This window comes from Hypanus sabinus, chromosome 4, assembly GCF_030144855.1.
Source record: "Hypanus sabinus isolate sHypSab1 chromosome 4, sHypSab1.hap1, whole genome shotgun sequence".
Taxonomy (NCBI): domain Eukaryota; kingdom Metazoa; phylum Chordata; class Chondrichthyes; order Myliobatiformes; family Dasyatidae; genus Hypanus; species Hypanus sabinus.
This window is the reverse complement of record NC_082709.1, coordinates 146,253,428-146,270,175: the sequence shown is the minus strand read 5'-3', so window position 1 is coordinate 146,270,175 and position 16,748 is coordinate 146,253,428. Positions and strand designations below refer to the sequence as shown.

Genomic DNA, 16,748 nt, shown 5'->3' with positions numbered 1-16,748 from the left:
CAAAACCCTGTGTCCTCCCTAACTCAATTCAATATTGTGTAACTTTGCAACTTTCTGTGTGAAAAATTAGCAAAAGACTTTGAAAACTCCAAACTCAGCTCCTCCTCTAGTCTCCCCTTTCATCTGGCCAATGAGATACATCTAAAATGAATTTCAATACATCAGTCAAAAATGATTTGCATTTGATAAATCCATATTGATTCAGCTCAATCACCAGTTTTTTTTTTACAAATCTACATATATATCTTTACACTCTTTATGCTCCATGCTAGTTTACTCTCGTATTTTATTCTCTTATCCCTTATCAATTTGTCATCATCTTTTGAATTCTTAAATGTTCCCAATCTTCAGGATTTATTCCTAACTTTTTTTATTTCCTTGTGTGTCTTTGTGCTTTAACATAATGTCTATTTGCCACAAAACATTGGTTACTAATTTAAATGCTGAACATTATGTTCACCATCAAAAGGAATTGAAACGTTGTAACGGAAAAGGGAAGAACTGTAAGATGATCTGTTGAATTGGGGTGTGGGGGTTGGAGAAATGGAAACTAAGGCCAACAGAAACCCAATCGATAATTTGGGTAAAAAGAGAACAGAAGTCTGGGAAATTAAATAGGTTTCCTATATATTTAGTTAAAATGTTTTCAGCTGATGCCAGGATGAAAAAGCAGCTTGCAAGTGGATACAAGGTAGGTGGGATATTGCTGGAGTGTACGAGATGTTTAAGAATGCAAGTGAAATGAGAAGGTGAGTGAGTGAGAGGTAGATTTGATTGGGAGAATCATTATCCTTGGATAAATGGAGGTATGTAGGAAATGAAGTTGGACAGTAGTGGGATATTTGAAAAAGACTATTAGATTAGCTTGCACTAAAGATTCATTCTCCACCAGCAGTCCTTTTAATAGCAGTTACCACGAGGATTTTTCCTTTTTCATTTCGTACTTCGGGGCATTTACAAGTGCAAGGAAACCAGGCTTGTGTTTAAATACTAGAATTTCCTTAAAATGGATTGTAGGGGCAGCTCCGCTTCCTGAGGACAGGTCAGTATCACATTTTTCCAAGCTACCTTTTTAAAAACTAAATTAAGGGTAGAGTTTACATTAAAAAAGTAATATTCATTTAATATAGAACCTCTTAAGTCAACAGTCTTTAAGTTAATTGCAACTATTAATAGTATGACATCAGTTACATGCATGCAAGCCTTGAGCAAATAGACTATGAGGTTTTAGCATAACTTTCTATCACTTTGTATGAAGTGTTGGGAGACCATTAAACTGTGGATTTCTTCTGTTGAGATTTTACAGTGGGAACATCTAATTTCAGTGCATCTTTCAGTACTTAGTCACAGATCTAGACTTGCTCCTGGAGCTAACAGTTTTGCAACATTTGCTAATGGATTACACCTTGCATGGGAAAGACATGAGTTTTAGGCAATCATTCTGACATTTGTCTTAGTGGGTATTCCTGGGAGTAGCCTAGGGTATAGAGTCCTGTGTCATGCAGCTATTTGGGACAGTTGATAAATTCTACAACATCTCTTCCCAAACCATCGTCTTAAAAGTCATATGGGTGACAGACCCATTTCTGGTACAGCCTCCGCAATCTCACAGGGAATTATCTTCTTGTCACTAGATAGCAAGATCTTGCTGCTTGTTTGACAGTTCTATTGCTGAGATATTCTGCTAAGGGATTGACACTGTGGTGGGAAAACTACCCAGCACAATCCACCATCTCCTTTACCTGCAAGGGTTTGCTGTTTGTACCTGATTAAGTTGTGGTCATAACTTTGTCCCTTGTATGTAATTTAGGAGATGAGTAAGATTTTACATTCTCTTTGAAAATCAAAAATTGCAGATATTAGGAACCTGAAATTAATACAAATGCTAACAGTTCTTACATTGGTAAGGCAGTATCACCGGAAAGAAAGTTAATGTGTCACCAACAAGTTATCAGGTGAAGGTTATTCAGCCAGGTAAACAAATAGGGTTTCACTTTTCACAGATATTGCCTAATTTGCCAATATATTCCAACAATTTCTCTATTCATTTGACTTTTTTTTGCATTCCATCTGCTCCATATTCCATTCTGTGCCATTTTCAAGACTAATTTAGATGTCTGCTTCATTTGAACAAATAGGAGTCAATAGCTGCACACTTTTCCAGTATCTGTTAATTGGTCGTCATGTGTGCAGAGTTTAATGAACTTTAGTATGTTCAGAAGGATTCTTACTGAGACATTAGCTATTAAAACCTAAATTGTTTTTTTTATATTTGATTGTTTTAGGTGACAGCTGTTTTATGAGTAAGAAATTTGAGCAGTGAGGTGACATAAGAACGAGTGCCAGTTACCAGAGATTCCTTAAATTTTCTTAAAAGATCTTCAGTTTACACTGTAAGTCTGCATAAATATTCAAATCTTATTGTGTCCAAAGATTAATGTGCTTTTATTAATTTATAGTCTTTTTTGTGTTTTTTGTTATGATAAGTTACTGATTTTAATTGCAGTTATTGAGACAACTGATTGCTTATTTCTCTAATCTGATTCAGCTGAATTAAATTGTTGCTTGAGAAAGGATCTGGTGCTTTCCTGGTGTATATGATGAATAAACTCTTCTCAGGCTTCCAGCCAGATATAGATATGGATTTTAACCAATGTTTCAATGACAAACTCTGCCATCTTCTTCAGGGATGATGCCTGAGCACGTCTAGTTGAGAGATATTTATACCCCCAACATCTGTCCCTCCTGATTAGTTAGTCCTCATCCAATCAGTTTACTGCTGTCCCACATTGTTTATAATTGAATTCCAGTTTTTACTTACAGCTAGACCTTTGTCTTTGTTAAAATTCTTTTCCTCTAGTCTTATTTCAATAGCTTCCTTCACCAGGCAGTCCCAAAAGCCATTGGTGCAGCACAGTAGCTTGTGCCGTCGAAGTCAATCCTATGCCATTGCAAATTCAATGTTCTGCTATTGCCGATTTCTCCAGGTAACCCAAATGGATACCCCTCCTGTGCTCATTGATGTGGGTTTCCCCCACGTGTCCTGTCTGGCCAATATACAACTGCTGCACATTTACAGGGAATCCTGTAAATGCCAGCTATCCTGAGTCCTAGGACATCTTTGAACCACATAAGCTGTGATTTGAACTTCCTTATGGGCTTGTAGATGGTATTTATCTGGTATTTCTTCAGGATCCTGGCAATCCTTCCAGAACTAATGACACATAAGGAAGACAAGCAGTAGTGACAGGTTTCTCCTCATTGTTAGCTTTCCTGGTTTTTCTGTGAGCCCTTTTAAGAGCCCAATTGAGTTCCTTCACCTTGTAGCCATTCTGTAGGAGTGTCATGCATAATCATCTTATTTCCTCATGTTGACTCTCTGGGTCCCAAATAGTTTTCGCATGGTTGATCAAAGTAGAAAGAACTGCTCTTTGTTGGGAGGCATGATGGTGGCCATTATTGTTCAGGTGTAAGTCCATTTGAGTGGGTTCCTGGTAGGTGCCACATCTGATTTCCATCATGTTAGAATGTCTAGGAACGGAAGGCAAAACTATTCTTGTCCACCTCAATCATAAATTGAATTGTTGAGTTGTTGATTGTAAAAAGAGGTAGTATGTGTGTGAGACCAGTTTTCTGTGGTCGGTGTCAGATGTGGGAGGTCCTGGAGTCTCCCGGTGTCCCGGACGGCCACATCTGCACCTGGTGCATCGAGCTGCAGCTCCGAAGGGACTGTGTTCAGGAATTGGAGCTGCAGCTCGATGACCTTCGTCTGGTCAGGGAGAATGAGGAGGTGATAGAGAGGGGTTACAGGCAGGTGGTCACTCCGGGGCCACGGGGGACAGAGAAATGGGTCACAGTCAGGTACTAGAGAGTACCCCTGTGGCTGTACCCCTTGACAATAAGTACTCCTATTTGAGTACTGTTGGGGAGGGACAGCCTACCTGGGGGAAGCGACAGTGGCCATGCCTCTGGGTCAGAAGGGTAGGGAAAGGAAGAGGAAGGCAGTAGTGATAGGGGACTCTATAGTCAGGGGTTCAGACAGGCGATTCTGTGGACGCAGGAAAGAAGCTCGGTTGGTAGTTTGCCTCCCAGGTGCCAGGGTCCGGGATGTTTCTGATCGTGTCCAAGATATCCTGCGGTGGGAGGGAGAACAGCCAGAGGTCGTGGCACATATTGGTACCAATGACATAGGTAGGAAAAGGGAAGAGGTCCTGAAAGAAGACTACAGGGAGTTAGGAAGGAAGTTGAAAAGCAGGACCTCAAAGGTAGTAATCTCGGGATTACTGCCTGTGCCATGTGACAGTGACAATAGGAATAGAATGAAGTGGAGGATAAATGCGTGGCTGAGGGATTGGAGCAGGGGGCTGGGATTCAGATTTCTGGATCACTGGGACCTCTTTTAGGGCGGGTTTGACCTGTACAAAAAGGACGGGTTGCACTTGAATCCCAGGGGGACCAATATTCTGGTGGGCAGGTTTGATAGAGTTGTTGGGGAAGGTTTAAACTAGTTTGGCAGGGGTGTGGGAATCAGAATGTGAGTGCAAGGATTAAGGTAGAAGGACAAGGGCATGATGCTAAGAGTTCTGAGTTAATAAGGAAGGACAGGCAGGGGACAGAACATAATTGTAGCCAGTTAAAGGGGTTGAAATGTGTCTATTTCAATGCTAGGAGTATTAGGACCAAGGAGGATGAACTTAGAGCATGGACTAGTACATGGAATTACGATGTTGTGGCCGTTACTGAAACTTGGTTGGAGGAAGGGCTGGATTGGATGATGCAGGTCTCGGGGTTCAGGTGTTTTAAAAGGAATAGTATGGGAGTTAGAAAAGAGGGGAGAGTGGCATTGCTGGTCAGGGATAGTATCACGGCTATAGAAAGGGAGGACGCTGCAGAAGGAGTGTCCATGGAGTCAGTCTGGGTGGAAGTCAGAAATAGGAAGGGATCATTCAATGTGCTGGGAGTAATCTATAGGCCCCCAAATAGCCCTCGGGACACCGAGGAGCAGAGAAGCAGGCAGATTTTAGAATAGTGCAGGAAATACAGGGTAGTAGTTATGGGTGATTTCAACTTCCCTCATATTGACTGGCACCTCCTGAGTGCAAGGGGGATAGATGGGACTGAATTTGTCAGGTGTGTTCAAGAAGGATTCCTGACATAGTATGTGGACCGGCCGACGAGAGGAGAGACTATAACTGGATCTAGTTCTGGGTAATGAACCTGGTCAGATGACTGACCTCTTGGTGGGGGAGCATTTTGGTGAGAGTGACCACAACTCCCTTAGCTTCAGCATAGCTATGGAAAGGGTTAAAATCAGACAAAAAGGTAAAGTGCTTAACTGGGGAAAGGCTAATTTTGAAAGGATGAGGCAGGAATTAGCCAGAGTAAATTGGAAACATGTTCAAAGGAGAAAGCACAGAAGAAATATGGGAGAAGTTTAGGGACCACTTGAGCTGGGTTCAGGATAGGTTTGTCCCACTGAGACAAGGAAAAAATGGTAGGAAAAGGGAACCATGGCTGACGAAACATGTGAGGCAACTCGTCAATAGGAAAAAGAAAGCATATGTTAGATATAAGAAGCAGGAAGTAGGAGGGGTTTATGAGAGATATAGGGTAGCCAGGAAGGAGCTAAAGAAATGACTTAGGAGAGCTCGAAGGGGGCATGAGAAGTCCTTGGCATGTAGGATTAAGGAGAACCCCAAGGCGTTCTCTGCGTATGTGAAGAATAGGAGGATGATGAGAAGGAAGCTGGGACCGCTAAAGGATAAAGAGGGCAACATGTGCCTGGAGGTGGAGGAGGTTGGGGAGGTCCTAAATGAATACTTTGCATAAGTATTCACAAGTGAAAAGGATCTTGATCGAGATGAGGTTGAAGTAGAGAAGGCCTGTGTGCTGGACAATGTCGAGATTAGGGAAGAAGAAGTGCTGGATCTTCTTAAAAACATTAAGATTGATAAATCCCCAGGGCCGGATATGATACACCCCAGATTATTGTGGGAATTGAGAGAAGAGATTGCAGGAGCATTAGCCATGATCTTTGAATCCTCTTTGGCTGCAGGGGAAGTGCCGGAGGACTGGAGAATGGCAAATGTAGTTCCCTTGTTTAAAAAAGATAATAGGGAGAAACCTGGGAACTATAGACTGGTGAGTCTTATATCAGTGGTATGCAAACTACTGGAAAGTATTCTTAAAGATGGGATCTACAAGCATTTGGAGAAGTACAGAGTACTCATGGATAGTCAACGTGGCTTTGTGAAGGGAAGATAGTGTCTCACAAGCCGGATAGAGTTTTTTGAAGAGGTAACAAAAGAAATTGATGAGGGTAGGGCAGTGGATGTGGTCTACATGGACTTTAGCATTTGACGAGGTCCCTCATGAGAGACTCATCCAGAAATTCATGAGGCATGGGATAAGGGGAACCTTGGCTGTTTGGATAAAAAATTGGCTTAAAGAAAGAAAGCAGAGGGTAGTTGTGGAAGGAAAGTATTCTGCCTGGAGGTTGGTAACTAGTGGAGTGCCGCAGGGATCTGTCCTGGGACCCCTGCTATTTGTGATTTTTATAAATGACCTGGATGTTGAGGTGGAAGGATGGGTGAGTAAGTTTGCGGATGACACGAAGATTGGAGGAGTTGTGGATGGAGCTATAGGTGGTCAAAGGTTACAAGAGGATATAAACAGATTACAGAGTTGGGCAGAAAAATGGCAGATGGAGTTCAATCCGGACAAGTGTGAGGTGATGCATTTTGGAAGGACAAACCAGAAGACTGAGTACAGGATTAATGGTCAGTTACTTAAAAGTGTGGATGAACAAAGGGACCTTGGGGTTCAAATCCATACATCCCTCAAGGTCACTGCACAGGTTGATAGGGTAGTTAAAAAGGCCTATGGGATGCTAGGCTTCATTAACAGGAGCATTGAGTTCAAGAGTAGAGAGGTCATGTTGCAACTCTACAAATCTCTGGTGAGACCACACTTAGAGTATTGTGTTCAGTTCTGGTCACCTTATTATAGGAAGGATGTGGAAGCTATGGAGAGGGTACAGAGGAGATTTACCAGGATGTTGCCTGAATTGGAAAATAAGTCATATGAAGCAAGGTTAGCAGAGCTGGGACTTTTCCCTTTGGAGTGTAGAAGAATGAGAGGGGACTTGATAGAGGTCTACAAGATTATGAGAGGCATAGATAAGGTGGATAGTCAGTACCTGTTTTCCAGGGCACCAATAGCAAACACCAAAGGGCATATGTACAAAATTAAGGGAGGGAAGTTTTGGGGAGACATCAGGGGTAAGTTTTTTACACAGAGGGTTGTGAGTGCTTGGAATGACTTGCCAGGGATGGTGCTACAGGCTAAAACATTAGGGGTATTTAAGAGCCTCTTGGACAGGCACATGGATGAAAGAAAAATGTAGGGTTATGGGATAGTGTGGGTTAGTACTTTTTTTAAGGATTATATGGGTCAGCACAACATGGAGGGCTGAAGTGCCTGTACTGTACTGTAATGTTCGATGGAATGTTTGGATGTATGCTGTTCATTTACATTGTAATTTCTACATGGAGGACTTTGAGGAGAAGGCTCTGAGTTCATAGCCCTTACACCCCAAATGCTTCTTCAGATGCGTCAATGATGTCTTTGTAGTGTAGCCACATGGACTGTGGGTACTATAACAGTTCCACGACCATCTGAACAGCATATATCCAAACCTTTAATTTATGATGGAGGTGGAGAAGAATGCTTTCCTCCTATTCCCGGACAATCCAATCTAATGTGACAGAAGCTGGATGGTAGCCTTGGAAAGGGTATCTATCAGAAACATACTCACACGGACTGGAACCTCAACAATAACAGCCAATGTCATGCTTCCCAATGTAGAGTGTTTTTTTCTACTTTGACTGTGTGGAAAGTTATTTCGGAAACCGAGAGTTTCCATGAGGAAATAAGCCGATTATGCATGTTGTTCCTAAAAAATGGCAACAAGGTGAAGGAAATCAAAGGGTATGGAAAATCCAGGAAACCTAACAATGAAGAGGAACCCATTGCTACTGCCCGTCTTTGTATATTTTCATGGTTTAAGGAAGGATTGCCAGAATCCTGAAGAAATAGCAGATTAATACCATCCACAGATCTGTAAGGAAGCTCAAATCACAGCTAATGCAGGTCAAAGATGATCTGGGACTCAGAACAGCTGGCATTTACAGGATTCCATGGTGAAATCAGCTGTAGCAGAACTTTGCATTTGCAATTGCCATAGGATTGACTTCTTAGACACAAAACTACTGTGCATTGCCAATGGCTTTTGGGACCACCTGGTAAAAGAAGCCATTGAAATAAAACTAGAGGAAAAGAATTTTCACAAAGACGAAGGTCTCACTCATAGTAAGAACTGGAGTTTGATAGCAAGCAAGGTGGGAAAGTGGAAACCTGATTGGATGAGGACTAACCAATCAGGAGGGACCACCATACTAAGCATACCCAGGCATCATCCCTGATGAAGGTGGCAGAATATGTCATCGAAGCATTGGTTAAACTTGATACCTGTACCCAGCTGGAAGCCCTAGAAGAGTTTATTTGTCATTACTTGCTTTCACAGAGCCAGATACTAGCCTACAATAGCTTCCATTGCCATCCCTGAAACATTGCCCCTAATGATTTCCAAGGATTTTTGCTCTGCACCTATCTTTGTCCATATACTGCCCCTCAGTGTTTTAACTTAATGTTGCTACCTTTCTGGCTCCCTGCACTCTCTTTGTTTTGTCACACTGCTAGTCCTACATTCAATATCCAATTGAATACAGGAAAGACCAAGACCATTTTGTTTTGGTAGTCGTCACAAACTTGATTCCTTTTTAGCATATTGAAATAATCCAGAATGTTTGCAATCTATATGTGGATTTTAATCCTGAGATAAATACATCTACTCCCTCATTTAGATACAGTAGGAATGTCACCTGACATCGAATCCATCATGAGTCATCTGCACCTGAAATGCTTAGTATTGCACTTGTTATTTCTAGACGTGACCATTTGAACTCAGTCCTGGTTGGACTGCCATCCTCCATTAATCTCATTCAAAAATTTGATGTCATTTGTCTTCACATTTTGTCCTGACCTTTCTGCTTTTTAAATGTTTTCAATCTGACAACACCTCAACTTTGTTTATAAATAAGGTTTAAAATGTTGCTCAATTAGAGAATCAGAATCAGGTTTATTATCACCAGTATGTCATGTGAAATTTGTTAACTTAGCAGCAGCAGTTTAATGCAATACATAATCTAGCAGAGAAAATAAAATAAAATAAAAAAATAATAAATGAACAAGTAAATCAATTACAGTATACATATATTGAATAGATTTTAAAGAAGTGTAGAAACAGAAATACTATATATTTTTTTAAAAGGTGAGGTAGTGGCCAAAGATTATGCTCTCTTGTGCATTCTGAGAACCCATCTTGCAACCAACGTTTCCGGCCATCTGTCCAAATGTATCCCGTCTTGTTGCAAAGAATACTCAATTATTGATTTTTGCCCTTGTTAAGTGCCTTGGCAGCTTTTACTAGATTATAGTTGTTACATAAATGCAACATTATTTTATTAAATTTGCTCAAGGTAGACTAGTGAACTTAGTTTATCTTTCAACCTATCTAAAATTATTATGGAATAACCTGTTTAGATATTAACTTTCAAATAAAAATTCTAAATGGAAGGAATGTAACCATATAACAATTACAGCATGGAAACAGGCCATCTTGGCCCTTCTAGTCCGTGCCAAATGCTTACTCTCACCTAGTCCCACCGACCTGCACTCAGCCCATAACCCTCCATTTCTTTTCTGTCCATATACTTATCCAATTTTACTTTAAATGACAATATCGAAACTGCCTCTACCAATTCTACTGGAAGCTCGTTCCACACAGCTACCACTCTCTGAGTAAAGAAATTCCCCCTCATGTTACCCCTAAACTTTTGCCCCCTAACTCTCAACTCATGTCCTCTTGTTTGAATCTCCCCTGCTCAATGGAAAAAGCCTATCCACATCAACTCTATCTATCCCCCTCATAATTTTAAATACCTCTATCAAGTCCCCCCTCAACCTTCTACGCTCCAAAGAATAAAGACCTAACTTGTTCAACCTTTCTCTGTAACTTAGGTGCTGAAACCCAGGTAACATTCTAGTAAATCTCCTCTGTACTCTCTCTATTTTGTTGACATCTTTCCTATAATTTGGTGACCAGAACTGTACACAATACTCCAAATTTGGCCTTACCAATGCCTTGTACAATCTTAACATTACATCCCAACTCCTATACTCAATGCTCTGATTTATAAAGGCCAACATACCAAAAGCTTTCTTCACCACCTATCCACATGAGATTCCACCTTCAGGGAACTGTGCACCGTTATTCCTAGATCACTGTTCTACTGCATTCTTCAATGCCCTACCATTTACCATGTATGTCCTATTTTGATTATTCCTACCAAAATGTAGCACCTCACACTTATCAGCATTGTTATGAACCCCGTAACCGGGTCACTTGCCAGCAAAGATAGAGATGTCAGTTAAAGTCTGATGGTACTATTTTTAACAGTATTTATTAGTAAAAATACACAAAAATAATATCAATGCAAACATACAGATAATATATGTCGTCAATACTAAATCTAAAAGTGCGGGTATAATAATAATCAATAAGAAATTAGCTGTATCGTTGTCTAGGGGATAATGTATTGTCCGATGGAAATATCAAAGTCACTTAGTTCATTCAGGCTGCAGTCTTTGGTTGGAGTCAGGAGAGAGATTTTAGAAACTTGCCAGCTTTTTCTTTTTATGATGTCGATCCTTCGAGAGTTCTGTTTGTGTAGCTGGTCCTTTAGCTAAGCCGTTCCATGGAAAACTCGTCATCCGGGCAAGGATGGACACACACACGAGACACCACCGGCTGTCACTATTAAACGCTGTCACGGGATTTCTAGCGTTTCTCCTGGTGCTTCTGAAGGGGTAGTTCCCCAGACCCTCTTTTATCCTTACTCACGGGGTCTCAGATGTCAGTCAGGTTGGGATGATGCAATCCCTCAACCAGCCCGCTCTGGTCATTCCCTGAGGGCTTCAATGAATAGTACGGTACACAATACACAATTCCTTCTCCAAGAGACAATGGCCGTTATCCGTGGCTTTGTCTGGCTGAGGACAGGACACATTCCAACCTTGAGGATTCTCTCTCATTTCCTGGTCTCAGACCCAAATTAATAGCGATCTTGCAATTCTCACAAAGGAGGGGGCTACTTTGTACCCTTCGGCCCCTCAGAGTTGTGGCACGTTCGTAACAGCATTAAACTCCATCTGCCATCTTTCAGCCCACTCTTCTAACTGGCCTAAATCTCTACAAGCTTTGAAAACCTATTTCATTATCCACAACACCACCTATCTTAGTATCATCTGCCTACTTACTAATCCAATTTACCACCCCATCATCCAGATCATTAATGTATATGACAAACAACATTGGACCCAGTACGGATCCCTGAGGCACACCAATAGTATCGGGCCAACCTGACCAACCTGACAAACAGTTATCCATCACTACTCTCTGGCATCTCCCATCCAGCCACTGTTGAATCCATTTTACTACTACAATATTAACACCTAAAGATTGAATCTTCCGAACTAACCTTCCGTGCCGAACCTTGTCAAAGGCCTTACTGAAATCCATATAGATAACATCCACTGCTTTACCCTCGTCAACTTTCCTAGTAACCTCTTCATAAACTTCAATAAGAATTGTCAAACATGACCTTCCACGCACAAATCCATGTTGACTGTAAATGTAGGAGACAGAGGCCTAGTGAATTGAAACCACCATATAGCTTAAGTAAAGAATTGGGGATATAATAAAAATGTTTAAGTTAAGTAAATCGGTATGTAAAATAATTTTAATTATACTCTCTCCATTAATTGAGTTAATTTAATAAATTTTTGCATGGCAATGCATCTAAAACTAAGAACTCAAAGATCCTGGGTCCTGGTCAACTACAGGTGCAAGAAGTTTCAGCAGAGAATCTACAGTTCCAGATGTTTCAGCTTGAACAACAGCCAATGTTGTTGTGTTCCATTGTGAAGCTGAATATATGGTGATACAGGATGTTGCCAGAAAAACTGATTAAGAACAGTAGACAAGCAGTTCAGGAGATCAGATTTTGACTACTGGTAAATGAAGGTTTCCATGTGCAGTGCCGTTGTTGAAAATTGTGGCACATTTGTGGCCTCCCTCTACGTCCAGAGAGGGAGGAGAAAAGTCAAAAAAGCAATACTGTGGATTCTTGTTAATTGGGATACATTGGGACCAGTACGTTTTGGCCCAATTAGCTAAAGTTTCATGGAAATAGTTACAAAGGTATAAAAAAGACGAACTAGCAATTCTATCACGTTACTGTAAAACTGTGTATTAGCTCCTAATGGTTATCGACAGAGGAATTCATCCAGTGTACACTGCCATGTTCTTTTGATTGACTGTAAATGAACAAAATAGCACAGACACATAGTGCAAATAATGGACTGCCTTCATACAATGCTTTTGATGATTGCATCATCCGAATCTTTATTTTCATTGTAGCATTCAAGTTGATTCAAGATCTCTTCAAATCCTTCATAGTTTTTAACTTGTTGAAGTAGTGAAATCGTTTCATTTTCACTCTCGGCTGTTTCTGCATCTCCAAGCCTGAATGCTTGAAGCTGCAGTGAGTAGAAATAGTTCTGAATTGTCTTACTGCTTATTTTCGCCAACTGTCAGAGACAAAAATCACTGCTTTTTGAACTTAAACACATGCAACTGACACTATTTAAAAACTGCTCTAAACATAGTGTAGTGTCTAACTGCTGCACAAGTGCATGAGATTGACGCTAGTTAGAAACTGTTTGGCAACGGTCTTTTGTTCCAATTAAGTGGCTTAGTGTCCCAGCTAAATGAAGGGAGTCCAGCGATTTTCTTGATTAGGTTTTCTTCTTTAAGAGTTGTCAAGATAAGTTGCTGCCCCGATTAATTGGAATCTATTGTAGTTTAAAGGGAGTTTAATAGTTAAGGGAAGCAGACATTTGTTCCTCAGCTGTAGACATGATTTCAGGTATTATAAATCCTTCTTCATACCACAGGGTTGAGGATATTAGTGAGCCACTGCAGAAATATCTGGAGACAGATGGTGAACAGCCATCTTTTGATCTTCGTTGGTACCAGTAACACTGGACAACAAGTTTTTTTCACTAGAGTTGCTTCCTCGGAATTTTTTTTGTTTATGGTAGAGTGTTTGAAGATGAACACAAATATAATTTCAGACTACTTGTATCACGTAGGAATTTGGAGAAATTAACATTTATTGAATATAATGTGTTTAATTGCGTAATGGTGCTGATGCTTTGCAATAGTTCAACTAAATTAAAAATATTTTGTTAATGATTTTCAATTGTACTCAGTGTCTGAGGCTTCTCGCTTAAGTGTCCAACAATAATTCACCAGCATTGATGGACTCCAGTTGCCCTGGTATCTTTTCTCCATGACCGCATTGTCCTGGTGAAATCTTTCACCATGCTTGTGTTACGAACCCCGTAACTGGATGACTTACCAGCAAAGATAGAGACGTCTGTTGAAGTCTTTATTAACAGTATTTATTAGTAAAAATACACAAAAATAATATCAATGCAAATATACAGATAATGTACGTCGTCAATACTGAACCTAAAAGTGTGGGTATAATAATAGTCAATAAGAAATAAGCTCTGTCGTTGTCTAGGGATAATGTATTGTTTGATGGAAATATAAAGTTCACTGCAGTTCCACAAGCTGCCATCTTTTGATTATCGTTGTGTTGCACTTTGTTGGAGAGAGAGAGAGAGATTAGGAGAAAAACTTGCCGGCTTTCCTTTATGATTTTGATCCGTCAGGTGTCTCATTGTCGTGGCCATTCAAGTGTGATCTCTCCTTTAGCTAAACCATTCTTCCGTGGTGAGCTCGCCACCCAGGCAAGGGAAGATGCACACGAGCCCCCACTGGCTTTCGCTATAAAACGCTGTCATGGGATTTCTAGCGTTTCTCCTGGTGTGCCTAAAGGGGTGTTCCCCAGACCCCTCTTTTATCCTTACTCACGGGGTCTCAGATGTCAGTCAGGTTGGGATGATGCAATCCCTCAACCAGACCACTTTGGTTGTCCCCTGAGGGGTTTTAATGAATAGTACAGTACTCAATACACAATTCCTTCTCCAAGAGACAATAGCAGTAGTCAGTGGTTCCATTCCGCTGATGTCAGGCGACATTCCAAACCTTGTGTATTCTGCGTCTCCCTCTCTCATGATGTGTATCTCTCTCATTTCCTGGGTCCCAGACCCGAAATAATAGCGATCTTGCGATTCTCAAAAAGGAGGGGGCGACTTTGTACCCTTCAGAGTTGCTTCACCTTCGTAACACTTGTCACTAACAGCACCAAGATTTGCAGGGAAGAAGTCTAAATGAGAATGCAGAAAATGAATCTTTAGTGACAGGTTGCATTTCATGGTTTTATATGCTTTCAACCAGCTGCATGTAGTTTGATGTTCTGTGGATGCCGAGAAAAAATTCAACAACTTTCTTAAATGCCTTCCATGTGATTTTCTCTGGTCCCACTAGAAATTCTTCAAGTTGCCTGTCATTGATGACCTGTTTGATTCGTGGACCAACAAAAATGCTTTCCTTAATCTTGGCATCAGTTATTCTGGGAAGCATCTGTCTCAAATATCAAAATCCTTCATAGAAATTTTTGTGCCTGGTGGTAGCAAATTCCGTCCTTATATCCTGAACCCAATAATTATTACTAAAACCCATCCTGCCATGCAGCAGCCACGCTGCCTAAGCATGCCTGGACAAGATAGGAAACTTTCCGGCTTACATTGTAGGCAACATTTTAGTTGGCTTGAATTATGAATTGAAATAATAAACATAAGTTTATTAACAAAATGGTGAGTGATAGGGAAATTTCATGGTGATTTTCATGATCAGTAGCCCAAAATTCATGAGACACACCTAAAGGTATCCAGGAAGCAAAATCTTTGTTGTCCAGTGTGACATAAGCAGAAAACAGAATGAGGATATGCAGGTAAATTTTAAGATAAAAAACAGACCTAGAAAGTAGTAATCTCCATTTGCAGTCTGGTGCACAACATAGGGAGTATAGAGATAGGAGGTTAGCACAAATCAATGTGTGGCTAAAGAGATGACTTTGTTTCTGGGGTATTGTGGGTTCTAGGGAATTGGGATCTCTACAAGACAAATGATGACACTATAACAGAAGTGAGATCAATGGGCCTTTGGATTTGCTTGCATAATTGGGAATGTTTTAAACTAATTTGATAATAATGATGGGCACAATAAGGCGGTGCCAGAAAGAGGCAAGAATGATTGGGAGAGTCATATTATCTAAGCAAGAAATAAAGTACCATGGTAGGTTTGGACTGTAGTTATGTTGGCTGAAGGTTGGGGAGCTGCCAGACAATTAACTGCTATTGATCACAATGCTGTGGCAGAACAGAACTAGATATTCCTCGATACAAAATATTCTGGAAAATAAGGAAAAGAAGACAGGTGTCAGAATGCCCTTATTGATTGCATTCCTGTTCAAAAAAAATAGGAACTATACGAAGGTTTTATAGAGGGCTCAGAAGATACTCACTAAAATGAGTCCAGGAGTGAGATCAGTTACATGAACTGAATAGAAAAGCCAGGATGATTCTGCCTACCAAAGAAAAGATCAATTTATGATCAAGGTACTTAAAATCATGAAGGTTATAGAAAAAGAAAAGCTATTGTTATTGACAGGTCAGGAATCAGGGTATGTAGAAAGAAGGTCATTGACAAAATGAACCAAAACTAAAGTGAAACAAGTGCAAGAAAAGATTGGTGCCTGGAATGTACTGGCAGAGATAGTAGTCGAGGCAGATTGAACTCTAACATGCACAAGGAAGCTGGTTAAATGTACTAAAGGAAATAAATTACAGGGTGGTGGGGAGAGTGGGGCTGTTTGGATTGCTTTTATATTGATTTGAAACTGTCTCAATCTGCCAAATAGCCTCCATTCATGTTATAACCATCCTGTGGTTCTATTTTTGACAAATAAATTTATTTCCCTAAGTTATTAGATATTGTCATTTATGTGTGACTATAATAGATTACAATATAAGGGTGATATAAAGCTATCTGCTGATTTTTTTTTTAGTGAAGACTCACTTTCACTTACAGTGGTTGGTACAGATAAAAGACAATTCAATAGCTAAAGATCAATAAAATCAATTTTGCTTCAGAAAGGGCTTCACTTTGACAGAAGAATAGTAAACTGTGCATTGTGTTATGTATGGCAGGGATGACATGGCAGTGTAGTGGTTAGTGAAACACCTTACTGCACTTGTGATTAGTAATTGGAGTTCAACTCCTGCCACTGTCTGTAAGGAATTTGTACCTCACTGCAAGATCGTGTAGGTTTCCTCCAGGTGCTCCATTTTCTTCTTAGATCCCAAAGACATTCAGGTTAGGGTTAGTAAGTCGTAAGCATGTTATGTTGGCATCAGAAGCATGCTGACACTTGTAGGCTGTCCCCAGTACATCCTTGGTTTGTGTTGGTCATTCGTTGACGCAAATGAAACATTTCACAGTACGCTTCAATATACATGTGATAAATAAAGCTGATCTTTATATTTAAAGAATAGTGCTGACACACAGCATACCAGATAACACCAGAATTGAT

The 16,748-nt window shown here is 40.4% G+C and overlaps 1 protein-coding gene across 6 annotated transcripts in view; it reads left to right on the top strand.

Moving 5' to 3' along the window:
- Positions 1–16,748, top strand: part of slc35a5 (solute carrier family 35 member A5) — a 53,806-nt gene that overhangs the window by 3,606 nt on the left and 33,452 nt on the right. For 4 of the 6 annotated variants that reach the window (XM_059968294.1, XM_059968287.1, XM_059968288.1 and 1 more), the window contains one exon: positions 2,286–2,393. The exons of the other annotated variants lie outside the window; for them this stretch is intronic. The gene's annotated coding sequence lies outside the window, so the exon portion shown is untranslated. The remainder of the gene's footprint in view (positions 1–2,285; positions 2,394–16,748) is intronic. 6 annotated transcript variants of the gene reach the window in all.